General features: G+C 46.2%; 1 protein-coding gene across 1 annotated transcript in view; it reads right to left on the bottom strand.

Moving 5' to 3' along the window:
• MAP7 (microtubule associated protein 7) overlaps positions 1–26,287 on the bottom strand; it is a 198,686-nt gene that overhangs the window by 345 nt on the left and 172,054 nt on the right. The gene's annotated exons all lie outside the window — the stretch shown is intronic.

Genomic DNA, 26,287 nt, shown 5'->3' on the forward strand with positions numbered 1-26,287 from the left:
TGGGTTTTTTTTTTTTTTTTTGGCTTGTCCGGTCCAGTCTGTGAGACGACTGGCCTAGAGCGAGCCAAAAAAAGCAAAAATCACACTGAAAAAAAATAAATAAATAAAACGAGGCTGAGGTGGCTTAGGTTCGCGAGTCCGAGTCTCCCTACGCCGGGAAGCGCTGCGTGACTTCCTCTCAGTCGCATAACTAGAGACTTTGTTTTTAAGTCGCTGTTGCTTTGGCAGTAGATATGCCAGAGCGCTCTGAAGCTGAGGGCGACGCTGGAGTGGCGTCGAGTTCACGCCGCCGCAGCTGCAAGCGGCGCGGGCTGCCGAGGGCTGTGCCTCACCGGGTTTTTCTTTGGAAGTGTGGCCTCCTCGGCTGTTCGGGACGTTGGCATAGACGTTAAACAAAAAAAAAAAAAAAAAAAAATAGGGAGCCCGAAGGAGCTCTGCCGTCAGCCTGTAGCTGGGCGTTTTGTGGCCTCCGCGGCATGGAGCCTAGTGGGCTCTATCGGATCACGTTGTAAATAGGCACGCCACGTTGGCTGTGGATTCCAAATAAGAGTCTTAACAGGTTTTCTGTTAATACTTTTCCAAGCTGCACCGTCTTGCCTGAGGGCTTAAATGCTTGTTACTTTGATGCTGAGGGAAGTTAACCACCTTGAAAGATTTCGGGGTTGTAATAATTACCAAACCAGTTTGATGTCATTCAGGAAAACCTGTTATTGAACTCTGTGATTTTTCCAGTCAGGGTGTTCTTTGCTCACAATTTACCAGCTCACCTGAGAGGGAAGTGAGAAGACCCTCATTCAGATGGAATAAATCCTAGGTTTTTGCTGGCTACCCAGGCTGCCCGTGCCCCGCCCCGCACCACATCCAGACTCAGAGGCTGGACCCTGGCCTGTGGTGTGCATTCAGAGATCGCATACATTTACTAGGTACTCAGTAAACATCTGGCGGGTGAACAGTGTTAAAGGGGAAAAAAAAAATCAAGGATGGCTTGGGACGACTCCGCCACGGTGTGTTACCGCGCAGGGGGACCCTTAGAGCTAAAGGTTCTTTACTCATTTATCAAAATACATCAAAATCCGGAGTGCTTTGCCGGCTTAAACCTTACTACCCATTTTGTTACAAATGTGTGGAAAAGAAACTTTCTATGGCAGTACAGCAGACCATGGTTGTTGTTTTTTTTTTTTTTTAAGATTTTTTTATTTTTATTGCAAAGTCAGATACATAGAGGAGGAGAGAGAGAGCAGCCAGACGACAGCCAGAGCTGAGCCGATCTGAAGCCAGGAGCCTGGAGTCTCTTTGAAGTCCTCCACAAAGATACAGGGTCCCAGGGCTTTGGGCTGTCCTTGGCTGCTTTCCCAGGCCACAAGCAGGGAGCTGGATGGGAAGCAGGGCTGCCAGGATTAGAACCGATGCCTATATGGGATGCTGGCACATTCAAGGTGAGGACTTGAGCTGCTAGGCTACCATGCCAGGCCTATCAGCAGACAGTAGTTTTAAAGAGCTTGAAGTAGGAAAAGGGAAAAAACACATGGGAGATATATGATACTTTTACCAATCTTCAAACTTATTGATTTTTGAATGTAGATGATATGCGTGTTGACTGCAGGAGGATGCTTCAAAAAGTCTGTGGGAAATGGAATTAAAATGTGTGTATAGAAAGGCATTCAGCCTGTGAAAATGCCTGTTAGGATGCATTTTATACCTTGTTAGAGTACCAAGGTTCAAGACCCAACTCTGTTTGCACCTTCCTGATGAAGCAGTTGCTGGGAGGCAGCAGTTGATGGCTCTGTGGTGGGAGACCTGGCTTGAGTTGGCTGATGGATTTCACCATATTGCCAGTATTTGGAGAGTAAGTCAGCAAATAAGATTGGTGCCAAAGATGTTGGAAATCCGTGCAGTTTTTAATATGTATTTTCCAAGAACTTTGAGACTGCTCCATTGTTGGTTGGTTTCCTAAAACCTGAAATGTCACCATTTTGGAATTGCATTGTTCCTTAGGTAGGTGGTTGGCACAGCAGTTACACTGCACTTGGAATTCCCTCATTTTATATCAGGGTCCTTAACTCTGATCTCCACTCCAGCTTCCTGCTAATTTACACCCTAGGAAGCAGCAGATGATAGCTCAAACTTAGCTCCCCATCACACTCACAGGAGGTCTGAACTCAGTTTCTAGCTTCTCTTCCCTGCATAGTTCAGTCCTGGCATTTGCAGACATTTAGGGAGTGAGGTCTCTCTGCCTTTAAAGTAAAGCTATTATTTTTAAAATTGTACCACAACCTTTTGGGATTAAAAACAATTTTAAGGGGAATCAATGTATATTTGACATGGACTCCTTTGTATTTTAAATTACAGGCAGTGCACTCTTCATAAAAACTAATCAAAGTATAGAAAAGTTTTTCAGAAGGAAAGACATTGTAAATGAAAAAGAGAGAGAGATGTATATATTTGTTTGAAAGACAAATGGAGAGACAGAGAGATCATGTGTCAGCTGGTTTGATTCCCAGATTACCCAAAGACAAGAACTTCATCCAGATCTTCCACATGCTGTCTTCCACTGCTTTTCCTAGGTGCATTAGGAGAGAGTTGAGTCGAAAGTGGAACAGCTGGCATGCAAATCTGAGCCGATATGTGATGCTGGCTTGGCAGGTGGCAGTTTTATTCACTATGCCACAATTTACTTAGTGGCTGTCATTTGGTGTCGCATGTTAAGCTAATGCCTGCAATGGTGAGCATCCCATTTTAGCATTGGTTCAAATCCTGGCTCGCTCGACCCTCCAAACAGCTTTCTGCCAAAGTATCTGAGCAAGCATCAGAGGGTAGCCCAAGGACTCAGGCCCCTACCACCGAAGTGAGAGACCTGGGAGTCAAAATATGTATTTGTTTATTTGAAATGCAAAGCAATAGAAAGAGGGGAAGACAGGAGAAATCTTCCATCTATTGCTTCACTTTCCAAATGACTGTAACAGCTATGTCTGGGCTAGGATGAAGCCAGGAACCAGGAACCCTATTTTGTCCTCCCAGGTAAGGTAGGCAGGGGCCAACCACTTTGACCATCATCTGTTGTCTTCCATGGACATGAGCAGGAAGATGATCAGGAGCATCAGTATGAGATGCTGGTATTGCAAACCACAGCTGCACTCACTGGGCCCCAACTCAGACCCCAACAGCTTTATCTTTGAATATGCATTATGGGCCTGTACATTTGTTTGGTTTCCCTTCTTACCTAAATAAATAAATGAATAAATAAATAAATACAGATTCATTGTATAATAAAAGCAATTCAAAAACAGAATTACCACCTGCATATAATGAAAACCATTTACAGAATATGAAATACGTTTGAGGTTATGGTGAGCAGCTTGAAAATTGTCATTTCTACTTTGTGTAATGACCAGAAAGTGAGATATTTGTGTAGGAAAATACCAGCAGGTTCACAAACAAGGCATCTGTTGAGGATATCCCTTAGGGGTCAGTTTTAGGAGAAATATGCTCTTAAGAGTAGATCACTGATTCGCATTGCACCTTACTGAGTGTAGCATATCCCCTGAAGTTTGAGAACCACTCATCCCTTCAATACCCATATAGTGTTCACATAGAACCAGAGCAGAATAGGACACCATCACTGCTTCTCTTTTGGAACTCAAAATCTAACAGAAATAGGGTGTAACTGCCATACAAAGGGAACAGAAAGACAGCTACATGGGAGCAAGTGCCAATAGTGAAAGAGGGAAGAACTGACTTTAAAAATGAGTGGGACTCTGCCTCTCGTCTCAAGCATGCATTCATCCATTCATTCCACATAATATGCATGAAGTATGTGCTTTGGGCAAATGCAGAGCTCGGGAAAGAGCAGCTCAGGATGAAGCAGTGGTGAAAGCTAAAGCTGGCCCTGCTCTCATAGAGGAAGTTGTTCTGTGAGACAGGACAACACCCACCAAGTCTGATGTCAATAAGGAAGTGATGCAGAATACAAGAGGGAGGCTCACTTTAGAGTCTGCTTCAGCAGAAAAGTACTAGTGAGGATGCAAGATCCTAAAAGGTGAAGTGAAGAGAAGGAAGGAAATTCTAGGTAAAAGGACTGACTATGCAAGGTTCCTGCAGCACCAAGTAATATATGATATTTCTGGAACAGAAAGAGGAGCCATGGGCCTCATGAGTCAGGAGGAGCAAGTTGCTAAAGTTTGGCTATGCTTTGTTACCTACAGGCTCATGTGCTAGAAGATGCTTAGTCTCCAGTGTGGCAGAGTTGGGTGATGAATTTTTTTCTAGAAAAAAAAAAAGCATTTATTTATCTGAGAAGACTTAGACACACATAATGTGTGTGACATAAAGAGAGAGAGATATCTTTCATCTGCTCTTTCACTCCCTGGATGGCTGCAATGCCTAGCACTGGGTCAGGAGGTTCAAACCAGAAGCTTCTTGCAGGCCTCTTACATGAGTGAGAGGGTCCCAGGTTTCTGGAACATCTTCCACTACTTTTCCCATGCCGTTAGCAGGGAGCTGGATCAGAAATGGAGCAGCCAGGACACTAAGTAGTATCCATATAGGATGACCACATCACAGGCAGTGACTTTGCCCACTATACTGCAACACTGGCCACAGGGCAGCAAAGTTTTTAACAAGTGGGGCTTAAAGGAAGGTAATTAGGGCAAAGGATTGCAGTCTCATGTGTGGATTCCTGCTGCCTCTCCTGAGTGAATCACTGCTTCTAAGCCAGGTTTGCTTTCCGGGGGGCCAGCTGATCATTTCCCAGGCTCTTGCTTCTTCTGTTACCATGGCACCTCTCGTCCCAGCAACTTTACCATGAGTTTGGTTCAATCCATATGCTCCTCTGATTTAGATTTTAGAATAATTTCTGCCTGTTAGTGAAAATCTAGGAGACCTTCCATTTAATTCACAATGCTTCAGTAAATGTTATTTTAAAAAGAAAGCAAATGAAAGGAATGAGCCAAGGAGAAACTGCTTAAACTGTCATAATAAAAATGCAGGCTCTTAATGAGTAGACTAACTGAAAAGGTAATAACTCATTCTGCACCTTGTCGTGGTTATAAAGAGTATACAATTACACACTTAAATTTTATAAAATTAGTAAAGCCAGTTTTATTTAAATGACTTTTTAAACGCTATTATTTGTTTGAATTTCAAGCTATTATTATTGCTTGAAATGAAAAGTGACAAAGAAAAAGATCTTCCATCTGGTGGTTCTCTCCCCAAATGACTGCAATAGTCAGGATTGGACCAGGTTGAAACCAGGAGCCAGTAACTCCATCCAGGTCTCCTAGTGGGTAGCAAGATCTGAAATTGGAGCAGAATTGGAGCACCCTGCTGGAGCACTGCTTCCACAGATGAGTGTGAGCTGGGACTGGAAACAGGCCAGCGGGCTATGCCACAGTCCCAGAGGACAAGTGCCAGGACTGGGTACCCCCTGGCAGGCACTAGATCTGGAGCTGGGAGCATGCCTGGCAAAGGAGTTATTGACATTCCCCTGCTAGGCTGTGCCTATCATTGGTGACGTAAGCCAGGCTGGACAGGATAATAACACCTGTCAGCATATGTGAGGGTTGGGTCTGGGTTCAGGGAGAATTGAACTAAGCCTCAGCCCCATGGGTGTGTACAAGAGCTGGATGGGATGCTGGCTGAGCCAGGTTAGGCTGCACTGGAGGCTGGCACATGCAAAAACCAGAACTGGGGTGGGTCTGGTGAGTGTTGTTGGGAATTGCCCTGACTAGACTATGGCACCCACTGGTATGCATGAGGACTGGGTTTGTGGCAGGCTAGGCCACAGCACTCACTGGTTCACATCAGATACAATTGGGGTGGAACTGACCAGGCAGCTACATCTACCAGAATGGTGTTTGCTGGGCAGGTGACAGACCAAACTTGACCCTGCACTGGATGGCATATAAAAGTCAAAGTGTGAGGTCACCCAAGGGAAGGTTTCTTGGGGGACTCCCCAAATAGACTGCTGGACCCAGACCTCAGCCACTCCAGAAAATCACAGGATGTGTTGTCCAACCTTGAAGCTCATGGATCAATACTGGGGCTCCTAAGTTGCTGATACCTGTGCATTGGACAGAATGTCCAGATGCACAGCAGAGAATTACTGGCCAGGTCATTTAGGCCAACAGGGGACATCAACTGCATTGTCAGAGGATGGAAAGCAGAACAGTTGGACAATTCCCTGACCAAGCTTTGCAGTATGTTCCTGGACTGTAGATATGCTAAGGTAGACTTTGTCAGCTAATTGACCCTGAAAGAATGTCTTGAGCTGGCCTTGGGGGAGGGGTGCCTGTGGCAGGCCTTTAGGACCTCTGCTTGGAAGCTTTTCTAACCAGCACAGGTATGCACAGCTGAGCACATTGGCTCCCGGGTGGGAGGGGGCGGGGAAGGATCCTCAGCAGGTTTCCAGGACCACCCCATCCTGGAAGTTATTTTTTTTTTTCACCCACATGGTGCCTGTAGCTGGGACATTAGGCTCCTCCCTGAAGGCCTCAGGCTGCCCAGCTGCACGCCCTCATGGTTTTAGGGGTCTTGATTTACAGGGCAATGATGGGATCACACAGGTGATAGTGAGAGATAACCTGGGCATAAACACTACAGGTCAAGAATTATAGCTGAGGGACTTCCATAGACGAACCCACAAGATGTGTATATAAGAAGGGGACTGACACCAAGTTGGTGTGGAGGGGAAAACAAGAGTGAGAGAAGTAGGTGTGATAGCAGAATCTGTGGGGGCAGTGTAAACTCACCCCTGTGAAACTACAATCTGCTGGCTCGCCCAAGAACTGCGGATGGGATCAGGCCTTGCTAGAGAGCTATGGGGTGCCCCAGCTGGATTGGGGTTCCCATTGGTGAGGATGAGAGTAGAATTGGGGGCAGCAGTAATGGTTGGACATGGCTACAGCCTGCACCAGCATGGATGTGCACTTGGACTCTGAAGTGACAGATTGGGCTAGACTCCAGCTCCCACTGGTACTCATGATAGCCAGGTTGGGTATAGAACAGACCAGGCTTGATCGTGACTCCCACTGAACTATGTGAAAGCTGTGTCTAGGTACAGACCAGGTATCACTGAGCTGCAACAACCAACAACAAGAACCAGAATGGGTGTGGCTGGTTGAGCAAGGCCACTGTTCTTGCCAAGGTAGGAGCTAGACAAAGTCAACCTGGGTCAACGACCCATTGGTGTGTGCTAGAACTGCCACTGGGAGGAGACTCTATGGAGGAGCTTGGGAAACTCCTTCATTAGGACTCAGCCCCTGCAGGTGACTGCAAGAAGCAGGGCAAGAAGCAGCCCAGACAATGCAAGGTTACAATACCCGCCTGCATACATGTGAGTCAGATCTTGGGACAGACCAGTCTGGGCCAGCACATAACATAAACTGGTGGATCTAACAATCAGGGCAAGGGGCAGGAGGAGCCAAATCGGGCTGCAACACCAGCCAGTTCACATTAGGATTGGGATAGCAATCAGACTGGACTGGGATAGGCTGCAGCAGCCACCAACAGGAGCTGGAACAGAGGGCAGACTAGACTAGGCTAGATTGTGCAATAAGATTGCAGACAATAAGGTGAGGTGATTTCATGCCAGACTGGGCCCAGTGGGGGCTAGGTTCATGAGTCTCAGGGATGAGGGATCTGACAGGGCTTGAGTAGCTTGGCTCAGGTCCTGGGACCCACCTGTGTGGTAGGGACCAGGTTCCTAAGCCCCAGGGATGGAGGAACCAGTGGGGCTTTGGTAATCTGGCCCAGATCTTGTGGCCTGCTTTGAGGTGAGTGCTGGGTTCATGAGCCCCGGGGGTAGAGGATCCAGCAGGGCTTAGGACAACTGGCCTGGATCCTTGGACTCACCTGCAAGAACATGTCCTACTTAATGAAAAAGGTAGTGGACACTGGCCCTGTTGTAAAAAGAGACTATAGCAGCTCATTTGGTGCTGTAGCAGAAGAAGAACAGAACTAACTGGACAACAACCCCAAACAAATGATGACAGCAAAAAAAAAAAAAAAACAAAAAAACTCGGTGAATGGAGCCAATGGATGTTGGGAGGGTGACATCATCCTCAGATAGGTGAAATCAGGAACGTTTCAGAACTATCCAAACCACTTGAACAGAACCCTTGAAATACATGCGCATTGAGACTCTGGGTTGATATGAGGTGGCCATTCCTCATCCCTGGGTACTGGGACATATGGAAAGTCATGAGTGGTTTCCTCCTTAGTTTCTCCCCTTGCCTCAGAAACAACAACAAAAAAAGAAATAACAAATTTGGAAGCAATGAGTTCACCCAATTTTCCCTAAACCTCAAACCTTCCCACTCTGATCAACCATGTAATCATTATAAAAACTAAAATTTATTAAAAAAAAAAAAAAAAGATCTGGACCTTGGGGCTTGACTGGTGGGAGCTTGGGCTTGCCTGGGCCCAAGAGGTTTCTCCCTTCATGGTAAGTATGCTGTGAAGAGATCTCTTGGGAACCAGGGTGGGTCCCTGGTTCTGCCCACTGCCACCATCTTTTTATGGGAGGGATCTAGAGTTCAACCTTGGTACTTCAGTGGTGGGAGCTTCTAGCACCATGGTGTCTGCTGGGGATACTGGAGCCAGGTCGGAATCAATGCTTGGGGCCCTAGTCAGTCACTGGGCTTGCCTGGGCTGGAGAGGTTTCTCCTTTCATAACTTTGCTGTGAAGGGATCTCTCTGGAAATAGGGTGCTGCCCTATCTTACAGTGGGAAAGGCCTGGAGGAGTTCAATCTCAGGGCTTGGATGGTGGAAGCTTCCAGCAGCATGGTGTCTGCTGGGGTTATCTGAGCCAGGTCAGACTCAATGCTTGGGGCCCTAGGCACAGCCACCGCTGCCATGCGGTAAGTGAATCCTGGGCTTGCGGGCGCCCAGTGTGCCAATTGGCACAAGGCTTTGCCAGCTGATCACCCGGCAGTGAACTCTTGAATCTTAGGGGTATGGAATTGCTGTCTAGGGAAATCCATGGATAAAACCACTTTACTTGTAGGTGAGGAAGTAATCTTAAGGGACTCCCAGTGACTTTGTACTTGTAGGTAAGCAAAGGGACTGAGACCTGGTGGTTTGGAAGAGAGAGACCGGAAGATCTGTATGAGTCAGATTGATACAGTAGCCTACATGGAAGTCCTGAGTAGGGCTTGTTATCATGGAACATTGCTGACCACCACATACCACCCCATGTAAAAGTTAGAGCTGGGGACCCGTCTAGCAGGGCTAGATCCAAGTATTTGACTGAATGTCTGAACAGGGGATGGATCACATTAGGCAGGGCTATGGCATTAACCAGAGAACCAGGTCTGGGGTAGATTCTGAAGGGGATATGTGGGCCCAACCTGTAGAAATACAAGTCCCACTGGTTAGCTCAAGAGTTGGGGTGGGAATGGGCTCAACTAGGTGGAACCATGGAACCTGCCATTACTCATGGGTACAGGGATGGAGAACAGTCTGGGCAGATCCAGGCTGCAGCCCCTAAATGTCCATCCTAAAACAGGATTTGGGGTTAGCCAGCCACAATAGTTACCAACTCATACAAGGTCAAGTTAGAGGGGCAAGCTATGCCAAGAAAGAGTCTAACATCTGCTAGCATGTATGAGATCTGGGTCAGGGAGTGGGCCAAGAGGGGGAATGTGGAAAACTCCACTAATGGGACATAGCTCCCCCTGGTGATCACATGATTCAGACCTGGGGATTGAGCAAGCAGGGCAAGGTAGCTCTAACTGTTGACTAATGTGTGGGTTGGTTTTGGAGGGGGGTGAACCGGGCAGGGCCGAGCAAACCTTAGCTCACTGGCAAGAACAGAAACCAGGCTGGAGCACAGGTCATGCTGGGCTATTCTGTCACACCTACTGGTTTGCATGAGCCAGGGAAGGGAGTAGATTGAGCAGGGCCAGGTTCCAGCACCTGCCAGCAAGAGTTGGGACTGGGGACTGGCCAGGTCAGGACAGGCTAGAGCATCCAAAGACAAAGGTCATGACAGATGGGACAATGTCAACCTGGGGGAGAGCAACCACTGGCATGTGTGTGATGTGACTGGGACCAGGCATGGTTAGGAAGTAAAGAGGACACCCTGGCTGGGTTGGGGTTCCCATGGTGTGTGCGGGGACAGGACTGGGGGCTGTGTTCTGCTCTGAATATGGTCACAGTTTCCTCAGCACAAGTGTGGACTAGCGTTGGGTGCATCAGACTGGGCTGGACTCCAGTAACCACTGGTGCTCATGAGAACCAGGGTAGGTGTAGGATGGACTAGGCTAGGTTTTTGCCCCTGTTGAGCCTTTTGTGAGCTGTGTCTAAGTGTGGACCAAGCTAGGCTGGGCTGTAAAACACAACAACGAAAACCAGAATGGGCTGAAGGCCTGCCAGGAAAGACCACTCTTCCTGCTAGGACAGGAGGTGAACTGAGTAGGGCTGGCCCGTGGACCCACCCATGTGCGCGAGATCTGGCATTGGGAGAGGTTTTGGAGGAGGACCTTGGGAAACTCCTCTGTCAGGACACAGTCTTTGCAGGTGAGTGCAAGAACCATGATAGAAAGCAGCCTAGAATAACACATTTGGTGCAGGTTGAGGGCAAACCAGGCAGGGCTAATCTACATCACCCTGTGGTGAATCTAAGCACCAGAATAGAGTGTGGGTCAGGTCAGATTCAGTTGCAACACATGCTGGTACACATGAAGGCTGGGACTGGGAACAAACTGCGCTAGGTTAGGCTATAACTCCACCACCACTTGGAATGGGGGTGGGCTAGGCCCAGTCAGGCAACAGCATCCACTAGCAAATGCCGAGGTGAGGGGGACTATGCCATACTGGTCCGCAACACCCAACCAGCTCACATGAGACCCAGGGCAGGAAGGAGTGAAGCCAGTAGTGGGGCTGTGAAGGGTTTCTCCTGTTGGACCACCACTGCCACTGGAGAGTGTGAGTTGGGATGGGGGCAGACCAGACCGGGCAGGGCTATAACACCTGTAGGTCTCATGTGAGCTGGATCAGGGAAAAGTCAGGCTGGATTGACTGTTGACTATTACTACTGGTACAGGCATAAGTCAGAGTGGGTATGGGTTGATTGGGCTTTGCTGCAGCATCAGCTGGCAGATGCTGGCATGGGGGAAAATTCTGTCAAGTTAACCTGCAGAACCACCTGGAGAGTGCATGCTCTGGGAGTAGGAATGGGTCCATTAGGGAAACAGTGGTCACCTCCCTCTTAGGTTGCCACTCCCACTAGTGCGCATGAGAAACCAGGACTGGGACAGGCACAGCTAGACAGAGAGTGGCACCTACTGGCACATGTGTTAGCTAGATTATGGAGTTGGTTGGGCTAAACCAGGCTTCAATGCCCATTCACATGTATGAGCGCTGAATGGGATGTGGGACAAACTGGAGCAGTCTGCTGTCCATACTGACAAGCACGGGAACCAGGGCAGGAAGGGGGCCTGGTAGGGCTTATTGCCGGTTACTCTACCTAAGCTGCAGCTCCCGCTGGTTTGTGTGAGGGCCGAGTGTGGGGTGGGCAGGATCAAGCTAGGCTCCAACACCCACTGGCTTGTGTAGAAGACAGGGCTAGAGGCATAACTGACCCAGCAATTGCAACCACCAGCATGGGCATAAGCTGATTGAGACGATGGACTATGCCGGATACTGTATTGGCAAGATCACATCTCAAGTCCTTGTTGTGATTAGAAAAAAAAAAAAAAAAAGAAAGAAAGAAAGAAAAAGAATTTCCTGAGCCTGGTGCAATGAAGCCAGTATCTAAGAACTTTAAAAACCACTCAAGTAACACCCTCGGAACACTCTTCTCCACATCAGGGTCTCTAAGGCATCCCCAAATGACCATTTCACATCCCAAAGTGCTAAGGTAGTCTGACAACAAGGAGTGGCTACCACTTCCTCCTCCCCTGTGGACACAGGGGAAAAAAAACAGAAACATTTGTCCCACCTATCCTTTTCATACTTGACTCTTCCTACCCTAATCAGAGGCCAACATGGGCATGTCTCACTCTCAAATATGTAATAATATCAAAAAGAAAATAAAAAACAAAAAAGCAAGAAGCAGAGCAGTCAGAACTAAAACTGTCCCTCCCATATGAATTGTCATCTCAAGTGAAAACAGCCTGCTGCACCAAAATGCCTACCCAGTAATGGCTTTTTTTTCCTAAAATTTATTTGTTTTTTATTACAAAGTCAGATACACAGAGGAGGAGAGACAGAGAGGAAGATCTTCTGTCCAATGATTCACTCACCAAGTGGCAGCAACGGCCAGTGCTGCCGCCTATCTGAAGCCAGGATCCAGGAAGTTCCTCCAGGTTTCCCACACAGGTGCAAGGTCCCAAAGCTTTGGGCCATCCTTGACTGCTCTCCCAGGCCACAAGCAGGGAGCTGGACGGGAAGAGGAGCTGCCGGGATTAGAACTGGTGCCCATATGGGATCCCGGCGCATTCAAGGCGAGGACTTTATCCAATAGGCCTCTGTGCCAGGCCCATGGCTTTTTGAATGGAGAAAGCTGCTTTAAGTTAAAGAAACAATTAGAGAAATCACCTCAAAATACTTGAAGGGGATAGGCATTAGGCCTAGCAATTAAACTACAGGTTAAGATACCTCCATCCCGTATCAGAGTGCTTGGGTTCAAATCCTGACTTTGCTCCTGATTCTAACTGGTTGCTAATGCATACCCTGGTAAGCAGCAGGTCAAGCAACTAAGGCCCTGGCACTTACGTAGGAGACCTTGCCTGAGTTCCTGGCTTTCTGCTTTAACTGGCCCAGCCCTGGGTGTTGCCAACATTTAAGAGGTGGACATGCAGGCAGTAATGCATGTGCTCTCTCTCTCTCTCTCTGTCTTTCTGTCTCTGAAACAAATAAATACAACATAATTGGGGAAATTTAGTGATTAGTTTTCTTTGCCTCTTTATAAAGTGAAAACAATTCAATAGAAAGTAGACTTACTTTTGGTTAAGGATTGTCAGATGGATGGGGAAAAGGAGATAACTGCAAATGGTGTTTGTTAAATACCTACTTACGAGCCACACATGCGATGATTGTTTAACAATTTGCATCTTGTTCAATATTCAGAAGCATTCCTGTGAAAGAAATGTAATTTTCATCTTTGTGTCATTGTTTGAAAAAATTCATCCAGGGTTTGGCATTGTGACACTGCATATTAAGTTACTGTCTAATTCCTATTGCATCACATACAGACACAAGTTTGAGAATCTTAGCTCTTCACTTCCCATCCAGCTCCTTAATCAACTGAGAGTACAGTGGCAGATGGTCTGAGTTCCTGGGCCTTGCCATCTACATGGAATTGCCATTTACAACGGCGTTCCAGGCTCCTGCCTCTGGTCTAGTCCAGCCCTGGCATTACAAACATTTGGAGCATGAACCCGCAGAGAGAAATCAATCTCTCTCTCTTTTGCACTCTATCTTTCAAATAAGTAAATCTTTTCTTCTTTTTTTTTCAAATAAGTAAATTTTTTTAAAAATCATCCAACAGCTGCTTATTTATAAATCCTTGCTAATAACTCAAAGATTATCTTTAATTCAAAATTAAATTCACAGATTATCTGCTTTCTACTACTTTTGGCAGAGAATGTGCAATGTTGAAGAAAGACTTATTTATTTGTTTAAAGTCACAGTTACAGAGAGAGATTCTCCATCCACTTGTTCACTCCTCAATTGGTTACAACAGCTGACGCTGTTGGAAGCCACAGCCGGGAGCCTTGAATTCCATCTGTCTTCCACAAGGATGCAGGGGTACAAGTGTTAAAACCCTCTTCTGTTGTATTTCTAGGAGCTTTAATGGAGAGCTGGATTGGAAGTGCAGCAGCCAGGACGCGAACGAGCATCACAAGATGCAGCTTAACCACCACCACAATAGGATTTTTTTTTAAGATTGATTTTTATTGGAAAGTCAGATATTCAGAGGAGGAGAGACAGAGAGGAAGATCTTCCTTCTGCTGATTCACTCCCCAAACGGCTACAAGGGCCAAAGCTGAGCCAATCTGAAGCTAGGAACCAGGAGCTTTTTCCACATCTCCTACATGGTTGCAGGGTCCCAAGACTGCGCCATACTCGACTGCTTTCCCAGGCCACAAGCAGAGAATTGGATGGGAAGTGGGGCGGCTGGGACATATGGGATTCCAGCGCACGCAGTACTTTAGATACTAGGCTGCTACTGCACCAGGTCCCACCACGGTAGGAGTTTAAACTCCAATCTTCTGCATGTGTTTTAGGTTAGAAAACACTCTGTGAGGGCCTGGCGGCATGGCCTAGCAGCTAAAGTCCTCAGCTTGAACGTGCTGGGATCCCATATGGGAGCCTGTTCTAATCCTGGCAGCTCCACTTCCCATCCAGCTCCCTGCTTGTGGCCTGGGAAAGCAGTTGAGAACAGCCCAAAGCCTTTTGACCTTGCACGCATGTGGGAGACCTGGAAGAAGCTCCTGGCTTCAGATCGGCATAGCACCGGCCGTTGTGCTCACTTGGGGAGTGAATCATCGGATGGAAGATCTTCCTCTCTGTCTCTCCTCTCTGTATATCCGCCTTTCCAATAAAAATAAAATAAAATAAAAATAAATAAAATAAATAAATCTTAAAAGAAAAGAAAATACTCTGTGAGGTTATTTTGTTAAGCAAATTGGTCAGAATTGTGCTTTCAGCGCATCAAGCAGCTCTGACCTTTTGCAGACTTGCAGCACCTATTCTCTTTGAATAATTTAGGACAACAAAGTAAAGCTGAAAAGGCATCAAGTTTTCCCATGTAAGGCTTATTGTTGAAGCATTGAAAATACAGAAAAGGAAGAAAAAATTTAAAACCCACCATTTATTGGTTTATTTGAAAATTATTTTTTACTGAAGGCCAAGTCATATTTGTGTGTTGTTGTTGATTGTAGCTTTCATCACAATTGTCTTACTCCTTGTGTTCTTCAACATCTGTCATCGTGATATAATAAACTCATGCAGTGGTGTGAGTCTGGTGCTTTAAAATGGCGAAGGAGTTGTGGCTGTGCAATTGACAGCATTTCAGGAAACCACTCACCAAAGTTCATAGTAAAGTGGTAAAGGTTCGAGTCCCTGAATATAAGAAAAAGATGCAATAATGATAAAGCTCCTTTGAAAAACTATGAAGACATGATTCTCTCTTTTTATTTATGTATTAGTTAATCCAAGAAAAGACTGGAAAGCAAATTCTTAAAAAGATCATCTTATTCAAAAAACATTGATTTTTAAAAACATATTTATATATTTTTTTTTACTACAAAGTCAGATATAGAGAGAGGAGGAGAGACAGAGAGGAAGATCTTCTGTCCAATGATTCACTCCCCAAATGACCTCAACGGCCGGTGCAGCGCTGATCCGAAGCCAGGAACCAGGAACCAGGAACCTCTTCCAGGTCTCCCACACGGGTGCAGGGTCCCAAAGCCTTGGGCCATCCTTGACTGCTTTCCCAGGCCACAAGCAGGGAGCTGGATGGGAAGTGGAGCTGCCAGAATTAAAACAGGCACCTGTATGGGATCCCAGCGCGTTCAAGGTGAGGACTTTAGCTGCTAGGCCACACCGCCGGGCCCTTGAAAAACATTGTATATCTACCTATCTTTGTAAAAATGGATAGGAACAATTAATCTCCAAGTGATACTATATTTATGCTTAGAGGGCCATATTATTTATGGGTTTTGAGATTTTTTTTCCTTTTCTGTATTGTTAAAATTTTAATAATAAATATTGCTTTTACAGTACAAAAAACCTTTTAAAATGTAGACCATTTAATGTTGTTTTAATTGCGCAACATAATGGAGTAAGAAACCAAAAAGAATATTTTTATATCTGATCCTTTCAACCTAGTGTAAAAGCTCTCATTTAACAAAGAAGAATGAAATAATGCATTACTAACCCATATTCTTGACATACTTCATTCTACATTGAGCTAGGTGAATATTTAGTTCCAGAAATAATCTTTTGGATTTGTTTTTGTGGAGTGTTTCTGTTTTTCATTTCTTGGCTTTTACCTTTTCCTAGTAGGCTCTATAATCCTTTTTAGCTGGATTAATTTTCTATTAAGCACTGAAGTATTTATTTTAGTGAGAGAACAAATATGTAAAATTGTTGGCTTCTACCTTATTTATTTATTTCAGAGAGATGAAGAGAGGGGGAGAGACACTGTCCCGTCAGTTGCCTCACTCTGGAAATGCCTGCATGCGTCAGGATTGAGTGACACTGAAACCAGCCTGGGACTCAAAGGAGGAGGCCCACCGTCGGGGACCCAAGGACTTAAGCCAGCACCTGCTGCCTCCCAGGGTTCACATCAGCGACCAGCTGGAATGAGGAGCAGTACTGGGGCTTGAACTAAGGAATTCCCATATGAGAAGCCAGAGTCCCAAATGTCTTAGCCACTGCGCAAAATGCCCGCCTCACCTTGCTTCAATCTCAAAGGAATCTGTGTACTGAATTCCAGTCATCCACGATAGATTCGCCTCAATGTGGAGTTAATTTTCAAACTTCAGCTTGTCATACTGTGATATGGCTAATTAAGTTAAAATTTGACATCACTGGTTCTTTTTTTTCCATTCCATTGTAGAAAAAAATTATAAAATTATACATTTGACTCCTTTTTTTGGTGCTCGTGCCATTGTATTTTTCTTTTCTGCTTTTTTTTTTTTAAACTTACCTGGAAAGGTTTAACTTTGTAATGTATCTAAGTTCATTTCTGCAAAACAAGTCTATCCAGTAGCTCTGCCTGAAATGGTTCATTTTCCATGACCTAGTTCAAGGGTAGAGTTCTTCATGCTTGACAGAATCAGTTGCCCCAACAATGACACACTCACTGTCTGAAAGTAAATATATTCACAGGTTTAACTGCTGTTCAGGAGCAGAAGTTATACAAATATTGTTCATTCCTGGGCAGTAATAATTTCCTCACAAGGATCCAACTGACAAACATCTGGTACGAAAGACTGAAAATTGAAAGGAGAAAAAGAAAGTTGCCAGAGAAATGCAGTTTAGTCTCCAGATGTTTTTGATAAAAGAAACTTAAGTTCAGCTTCTTAGTTGCTAACGGTATGAGATGCTCTACAACAGTAGGAAAATGTGTGGCGTTTGACCCAAAGGAATCTTTGAAATTTTACTTTGTAAGTGTGTGCTGAAGGACAGAGTAACAACAGCGTTCATGCTAATTAATCGGCGAAGCCAGGGTAACAGAAAGACTCCAAAATATATAATGGCATGAAAGAGCAGTTTTGTCTCAATCTAAGGCAGTTGTATATGCTTGGTTAAATATTTTTTTTCAGTGATGTCAGGGCCCTAGGTTACCTTGTGGTACTTCAAATGCCCAAGACCTATGAATAAATTTCTAAGGCGTACCAACTTGCAGAGGCTACCTGGAGAAAACTCAGGGGAGACATTATGTTTTTATAAGGAAAAGTATATTTTATCTAACTTCAAACTGAAATGTATCATTTCCCTTCATTGTGACTGCAGGCAAAAACCACAAAAGTATCAATAGTAGTTAGGTTTCCGTAACAAGCAAAAATGATAGAATATTTGAAAATCATTACTATTTTACAGATCTAAGATTCATTTTTACTTAGCACTGCGCCAAAATCAATAGTAGTGATTAGGCCTGCCTATAGATTCTGCATTTTTAAAGTTGTATTCATTTACTTGAAAGGCAGAGTTACAGAGAGGGAAAGGGGAAGAAAGAAAGGTGTTGGGAGTGGGGTGGGGAAGCGAGATTTATCCGGTGATTCACTCCTCAGATGGCCACAATGGCCTGAGGTGTTTGGGCTGAAAGCTGAAACCAGGAGGCTAAAACTCTGTCTGGATCTCCCACAGGAGAGCCAGGACCCAAATACTTGGACCATCTTTCCCCCAGGCCTATTAGCAAGGAGCTGGATCAGAAATGAAGCAGCCAGGACTTAAACTGGCACTCATATAGAACATTGGTCTAGCAAACAGCAGCTTAACAAGCTGCATCACAATCCCGGTACCCCCATGCTTTTTCTTTTTCTTTTTCTTTTTTTTTTTTTTTAATTTATTTTTATGTGTTTGAAAGGCATAGTGACAGGCCTAGCATGATGACCCAATGGCTAAATCCTTGCCTTGTATGCATCAAGATCCCATATTGATGTCAGTTGTGTCCCAGCTGCTCTACTTCCCATTCAACTCCCTGCTTGTGGCCTGGGAAAGCAGGAAAGGACAACCCAAAGCCTTTGGACCCTGCACCTTCATGGGAGACCCGGAAGAAGCTACTGGCTCCTGGCTGCTAGTTAGCTCAGCTCCAGTCATTGTAGCCACTTGGACAGTAAACCAGTGGATGGAAAATTTTTCTCTCTGTCTCCTTCTCTCTGTATGTCTGCCTTTCCATAAAAATAAATAAATCTTTCAAAAAATTAAAAAATAGGTATAGAGACATAGAGAAAGGAAGGAAGACACACACACACACACACACACACAGCTTCTGTTCTCTGGTTTACTCTCCAAATGACCTTGATGGCTGAGCTGAGCCAGGCTCCTGTAAATCCATCCAGGTCTACCACCTGGATGACAGAGAATCAAGCAATTGGCCATATCCTTGTCCCTGGTGCATTAAAAGGAGCTGGATCAGAAGCACAGCAATCTGGACTTGAACCAGCACTCTGATGTAAGATGTTGGAGTTGCAGGCAGTAGTTTAACCTTCTGCACCACAACATACACCCTACATCTGGCATTTTGATATACACATATGTGTTTAAACATGTTTTAAATTTGGAAAGTTACAGAGAAAAAAGTGGAAGGAAAGAGAGAGGAGAGAAATGGCTTTTCAATCTGATGATTCATTCCCCAGATGGTGGCAACCTATAGGGCTGGACCAGACTAAAGTAAGAAGCCAGGAGCTTCTTCCAGACACCACGTGAGTGGCAGGTACCGAGAACTTGGGCCATCTTCTGCCACTTTTCTCAGCCATCAGCAAGAAGCTAGATTGGAACTGGAGTAGCTGAGAGTTGAAACATTGCCCAAATCAGATGTTATCTATGCAGGTGGTAACTCTACCTGCTATAGCACGATGCTGGGTCCTACACACAAAGAGGTTTTATTATATTTTTAATTTTTAAATAAATTTATTTTACTTTTGATGTTGTTTACATAGTTGAGGAAGATATATGCCTATGTAGATCAATTTTTACTCTGGGAAGGGTTGATGTATGCAGGAAAGGATGAGACAATTGCTTCCAGGATTTTTCTTTCTCTGTCTGGGAGTAGCAGGGACAGAAAGGGAGAGGGCTGCTCCCAGCAGCTTATCAGCCTCTTGACATCACTCTAGCATCCCTGATGTGAAGCTCATTCCGAGGATATTATTTAAGTGGTTTCGATAGTTCGAAGGTGTCATTGAGTCCCTTGCTCCAAGGCTGAGGAAATCCTTCCAAGTTTGATTGGCTAACATAGTACCCCCTAGAGTCTCCATGTGCCCAAAGCTGTCAACGCTTGGCCGGAAGAGTTGTCCAGTTTGTTCTGCCATCCATGATACTAAACATCCTCTGCATGCCTCAGTGATCTGTCGTGTCCCTCATGTGCATCTGGGCATGCCGCTTACCACACGGGCTTCAGCAATGGTGGAAGCCCGGTTCTGACACATGCACTCCATGGCCAGACCACAAATCTGGCAGTTTTCCCTTTTGTTGCAGTTTTGAGCCTAGCAATTCAGTTGAGGGGATCTCCAAAGAAACCTCACCTAACCCCAGGCCTGACTCCTGGGTGTGCCAACTAGTGTGGAATCTGGCTCAGTCTGGCTCATCTATCAGATCACACACACACACACACACACACACACACACACACACACAAACATACTGGAGATTGCAGTTGCCCAATCAATTCTGTCCCCAGCCCATCTCACATGTGGTGCTATGAGCCCAGCCTAATCCTGCCAACCATATACTTGTCCCTCATGTACACCAGCAGAAATTGCAGCCTAGTCTGAGTGACCCCAAAAACTGCTATCAGGCTCACCCCAAGCCCCAGCTCCTGTGCATGCCAATATATGCAGCATATCATATCCAGTCTGTCTCATTTCCCATTCAGCTCTCATATACATCAGTGGGTGCTGCAACCTAGTGCAACCTGACCAACCATACCATCTAGCCCACACTTATGCCAGTGGGTGCTACCCCCTGTCCAGCCAGCCACCCTCATCAACCCTGGTTCTCATTCTCACCGGTGGGAGGAAGCTGCAGTATATCAGAGGAGTGCCCAAATTTCCATACTAGGCCCACTCACAGTTCCAGATCTTGTACTTTCCAGGTGGTTCTATAGTCTAGCCTACAGGACTCGCCCCTAGTCCTGCCACTTGCCAGTTGGTGCTTGGGGCAAAGCCCAACCAGCCTGTGCTTATTCGGGCTCATGTCTGCAGTGGATCTAGTCACTTAGCCCAGTCTGGCTCTCCCCCAACCCAGCTCACATGCAGGTCAACTGGTTTTGTAACCCTTCCTAGCCTGGTCTGCCCCAAGTACTAACTCTCACACTCACCAGGAGCAATGAATTAGCAGGGAAGCCTCCACAGTGCCACTGCTGGGCTCACCCTCATCCCGCCAGAGTGTTACCTGTGCTGGTAAGTGCTATCGCTTAGTCTGGCATGGCTCATCTCACCTTGGCATTCACCTGTGGGTGCTACAACCCTGACTCAGCCCAGCCAGCTCCCAGTCCCAGCCTCAATGTGAACTGGCTGGGTTTGTGGCCCAACCGGGCCTGTCCTGGTTCTCACATCTGCCCCAGGTTGCTATAAACTGCCCCAGCCTGGCCTACCCTCAGACATGAACTGCACATATGCCAGTGGGTACTCTAACCTGGCTGGGTCACTCCTAACCTTGTTGTGCTCACCTGCAGGGATTATGTCCTGACAGAGAAGTTCCCAAAGTTCTGTCAAGTCATCTCCCAGTGACATCTTGCACACACTGGTGGATTCTTGGCTCAATCTGACTTGGCTCACTTCCTGTCTGGTAGGTACACAGTGGCCTGGGCCTACCAACCCACACCCATTTCAGCTCTTACCATTGGTGTTACAGTTCAGCCCTACCTGGCCCACCCCAGACCCAGCTTTCATGTGGCTCAGTGAGCACCAGGACCTATACCAGACTGTTCTACACCCACTCTGGCTCTCACAAATCTGGCACACCCCAAACCCAGCCCACATCCATGCAAAGGTTTACTGAAGTCATGTCCAGCCCAGTTCGCTGTCCCCATTCCAGCTCTCATGTTCACCAGTGAGAGCCTCAGACCAGCTGGGGTATCCCTTAGCTCCCCAACCAGGTCTGGTCCCAGCCACAGATCTTACACATGTCAATGGTTGCTGCAATCTAGATCGGCATAACCCATCCCCTGGCTTGGCCTCTGATGTCAGATGTTGCAGCCTGACCTGGCCCAGATTGCCCCCATTCCAACTCTCACTGGTGGGTGCTGCAGCCTAGTTCTGCCCAGCCTGCCCTCAACCCTGGCTTTCATACAGACCGGTAGGTGTGATAGCCTAGATGTTCCCATATAGTCTACACTTTAACCTGGCTTCTGTGTTTGCCACAGTGTCATAATTTGCCCCAGTCCTGTCTGGTTCATTGCACCCCACCATCAGAAGCACCCCACCCTGAGCAAACTCACACCTTGCCAATATGTGGAACAGCCTTGCCCAGCCTGACCAATATCTATCCCTGACGTGCAGGCTCACACCAGTGGGAATGACAACTCACCAGGGAAATCCCCCAAGTTCTCCCACCAGGCCGACTTCTAGACCCAAATTTCATGCATGCCAGCAGATGCTAGGCTCTTAACTAGCATAGTCCACCCCTTAGTCTTGGCTTTTGTGTGTGCTGGTGGATGTTGCAGACCGGCATGCCCCACATCCAATTCTTGGGTGCATTTGTGGGTGCTATAGCCTGGACCCGCCTGACCTGTTCCCATGAGTTTCAGTGAGTTCCATGGTTATGCCTAGTTTGGCCTGCTATCACCCCCCCAGCTCTTGAGCAAAGCAGAGCTTCTTTACATCCTGTACCCCCTTCCTTGAGCATGCTTGGTGGCATGCTGGCATGGAGCTCTGCCCACCCATCCTGGTATGCCTGGTCTTCTGGCACAGGTGCCAGCCTGGGACCCTACCCCGCCACCTCATTGAGACCCAAGCACATGGGCAAGTCCCCAAGCCTTTTATACCAGCAAACTATGCCAGTATGCCAGCTTGGGACCCTCTCCTCCCCCACAGCCAACCCACCCACCCAGGACCTAAGCACACCTATGAGTTCCCAGGCCTGCTTTGACAGTCACTGCCAGCTCCCAGACTCCCACAAGGCCATGCTGGCACAAGCCCCTAGGCCCTGCAAGCCTGCACTGGAGCAAGAAGGTGCCCATGCCAGCATTGCCCATTGCCCAGTGTGCCCATTGCTACGCTTATATTGTAAAAGCACACTGTGGTAGATGGTTTTCAGGGTAACTCCCAGTGATCCCAGCTTCATGGCATGTATATATTTGCTTAATTCCCTTTTAATCAGTAGAATATGTCAGAAATGGTGAAGTATCATTTCTAAGATCAGACTCTGTGCCTTCTACGGGAGCTGTCAGGGAAGCCTGCCAGCAGGCCCCGAGGACACCAAGGGTGAGGTGATGGCATTCTTTCACTGCAAGAACCACTGAAGACAAACTGGTGAGGGATGTCCATTTATTCGGGGAATTTATAGGTTTAAATAGTATTAGAAATGGGGGAAGGTAGAAGGCCAGTCCAATGGTATTCCCACCCAACAATGACTTTGTAAGTGGCTAGTAAGCATGCCTATCTCTCCGGACCCACCAATCAAGTCACAGGTCACATTCCACACACAGCTGGAAGCTGAGCCTCAGGTCACAGGCAGGTAGGCCTTGACTCAGTGAACACAAACGCTATCACGTAGACTAGAAGCTATGTCTTGGATCATATTCATCACAGGCAGCTGGCTAGCTGGATATGGGTCACATTTGGCTTCTCAGAGTCGCTTATCAGGGAAGTCCTTGCATATCTAAGGACAGGGTGAGACTAGGGTGAGGACAGAGTGAGACTAGGGTGCGGCCCACCATGCTCACTGCATACCCAGTGAATAGGCCAGGTTGGAGTCTCAGTTAACCAAGGCTACTGTCGGGGGTTCCCCTGGGGACATGGTATACTGTGTGCCTAGGCCTCCCACATGGGCTAAGCAGACAGAGATCCAAGGGCAATTACCCACAAGGAGCAGCTGCTGTGGTACAAGTTTGCTGCTGTGTCATGGGGCAGCTCGCAGAGAGGCTTGGCAGTACATCTTTCCCACATCCCATCTCCAGATGTTTACATATCTAGGTAACTTATTCCCTAAACTGTAAGACAGTGAGTCATGACCACCCAGCTAAGCTGCTCCCAAGTTCCTGACCCACAGAAACCACAAGACAGTGCATGTTTAAACTTTATGTTTTGGGGTATTTTGTTGTAATTCACTAGAGAACTAATATTGTTAACTTTTTAATTTATAACAGTAACTCTAAGCTTTAATAATTACATTCAGTAAGACTCATTTCCTTTGTAATTCTGTGACTTTATTTTATACCTTTTTAGTACACTGTTCTAAGGCATGCAGAGGTTTCTTAGTCAAAGAATTCATGGTGTAGGGTTAACTCTACTCTGGGCTTGGTTATTGCTTGTACTGACTGGCAACGGGAGATAAGATCACAGAAGAGACACACCTGCTTTAAAAGTCTTTAATCCAGGAATAACAGATATTTCATTAATATCAACCAATCATATGCCCACGATGGACAATGGGAAATGTAACTCCTAGGCAAACTGCCATTTACTAGCCATTGTGCTAAGAAGAAGATCCATTTTAATGAATAGTGCCAGAGCAAATACCACAAATAAGAAAAGCAATAAAGATAATATCATCCAGAATGATCCACTTGAAAGATAACAGGATGAAGCAGATGTTGACAACGTCTCACTGTTGGTGAAGTGATTTTAAGGCCAAGCTATAAGACATCTATTGATTTGAAGACATGAGGAACTGGCTTGGATTCAGCATCTAGAATCAGCAAATCCCAAGAATGAATTCTGCTTTTGATTTTTATTGGTATGAGGGAAACACAATTCAGCCATCTCCTAGGCACATGCGAAGAATCAATGAGTAGGTGGACAAGTGCAGCCCATCAGAGAGACTTGCTGAGATGCCAATCTTCCTGGTCCTCTGATGGCAGACTCTGGTCTTCAGAACTGTGACAAACACACTGCTGTTGCTGGTAAGCCACCCAGGGAAGGGCAATTTGTTCTACCAACCCAAACTAGCCAAGTTAACATCTATTTCCAGATTTCTCACATTGAGGGAAATAGCTAGTCAAATAAACCAGTGTTTTCTACTAAGTACTGCAATGTAGCTAACAGCAGGGTGCTAAAGGCAACTTACTAACAATGAAATAAATCACAATTTCCTTTTAATCTCAATATAGCTTTGTTAAAAAGATGAGATTAAATGACTGTTAAATGGTAGGATTCCTGCAGTGGTCATGTATTATCCCATCCCAGGACTGCTGTAGCTACCAAGGAAGTTGTCTCTCTGTTCACAGAAAGCTTTTAGCAAAGAAGACCTCAACCCTATGCTAATGATCAAAATGTTACCAAAAAATTCTCAAGAGTCTACTGTGCAGTGCCATAGATGCAAGTATCGGATGAAAAAGCGAGCTGTCCTGTGCTCCCTCTGGTGTTCACACGATGATGACACACGTAAGTCAGACTGCTTATCAGATGTCCCTGAGAATACTGCAAACCTGCTTGGTCCTTGGGCTCTGACAGCTCCAGGCTCAGGCACGTGGCCTATGAGCAGGTGAGCAGAGTGCCAGCTGGCTAACATCCTTAGTGAGGCTCCAGTCAGTACACTCCATTGCAACAGAGGCCTTCTTGGAAGTGTCTTGGCAAAGATCACCCCTCACACTGCACCCTTCACTCACTCACACCAATTGTCGCTTTCTTATTTTTATTTAAAAGGCAGAAAAAGAGGGAGAAGGAGAGACAGAAAAATCTTCTGTCACTAAATGGCTGCAACAGCCGGAGCTGAGCAGATCTGAAGCCAGGAGCCAGGAGCTTCTTCCAGGTCTCCAATCTGGGTGTAGGGACCCAAGGATTTGGGCCATCCTCTGCTGCTTTCCCAGGCTACAAGCCATCTGGAACACAAACTGGCACCCATAAGAAATGCTGGTGCCACAGGCAGAGGATTAGCTTATTGCACCATGGCACTAGCTCCGATGACCAGAATTTATGACAGATAAATTATGTAAAATTGTCTTTTCCTTTAAAGTTTTATTTATTTTTATTGCAAAATCAGATATATACAGAGAGGAGAAGAGACAGAGAGAAATATCTTCTGTCTGATGATTCACTCCCCAAATGACTGCAGTGGCCAGTGCTGCGCTGATCCGAAGTCAGGAACCAGGAACTTCCTCCAGGTCTCCCACGTGCGTGCAGAGTCCCAAGGGTTTGGGCCGTCCTCCACTGCTTTCCCAGGCCACATGCATGGAGCTGGATGGGAAGCAGGGCTGCCAGGATTAGAACCGGCGCCCATATGGGATGCTGGCACATTCAAGGCGAGGACTTTAGCTGCTAGGCCATGCCACCAGGCCCTGTAAAGTTGTTTTAATGAGATTCATGATTATATAAGATAATTTCCACAATCTATATTTCATTGAAAAATCATTCTTTGTCATTGCGTATCATCTCAGGCAAAATAAGGTAATAAATAAAATGCTTACCTCAGTTCTACTTAAAAATCTGTTTTTCCACAGCTGGTCTTTGAATGGATCTGATTAACTCTTCAATTAGATACTAATGCTGGCAGTTTGCCCAGATGACCTTACGTAGCCTCTGTGATACTGACAAGCTGTAAAGCAGTGGTTGTTCTTGAGCCTACTGTTTTTAAGATGTTTTTCAACATTCTTTGAAAAAGATTTATTTATTTTTATTTGCCAGGCAGATTCACAAAGAGATAAAGAGAAATATAGATAGATCTTCCATCTGCTGGTTCCCTCCCCAAATGGCTGCAATGACCAGAACTGAGCTAATGAAAAGCCAGGAGCCAGGTGCTTATTGCAGATCTTCCATGTGGGTGCAGGAGCTCAAGGACTTAACCATCATCTGCTGCTTTCCCAGGTCATAAGCACGGAGCTGCATTGGAAGGGGAGCAGCCAGGCAAGACCAGCACTCATACGGATGATGGCAGAGGCGGATTATCTGGCAGTGGAAGATTAGGTCTGTTGAGCCACCACACCGGCCCCAACCTTTTCGATGTAAGTTGTTA

The sequence above is a fragment of the Ochotona curzoniae genome, unplaced genomic scaffold (assembly GCF_017591425.1).
Source record: "Ochotona curzoniae isolate NIBS_2020 unplaced genomic scaffold, NIBS_Ocur_1.0 scaffold_3890, whole genome shotgun sequence".
Lineage (NCBI taxonomy): Eukaryota > Metazoa > Chordata > Mammalia > Lagomorpha > Ochotonidae > Ochotona > Ochotona curzoniae.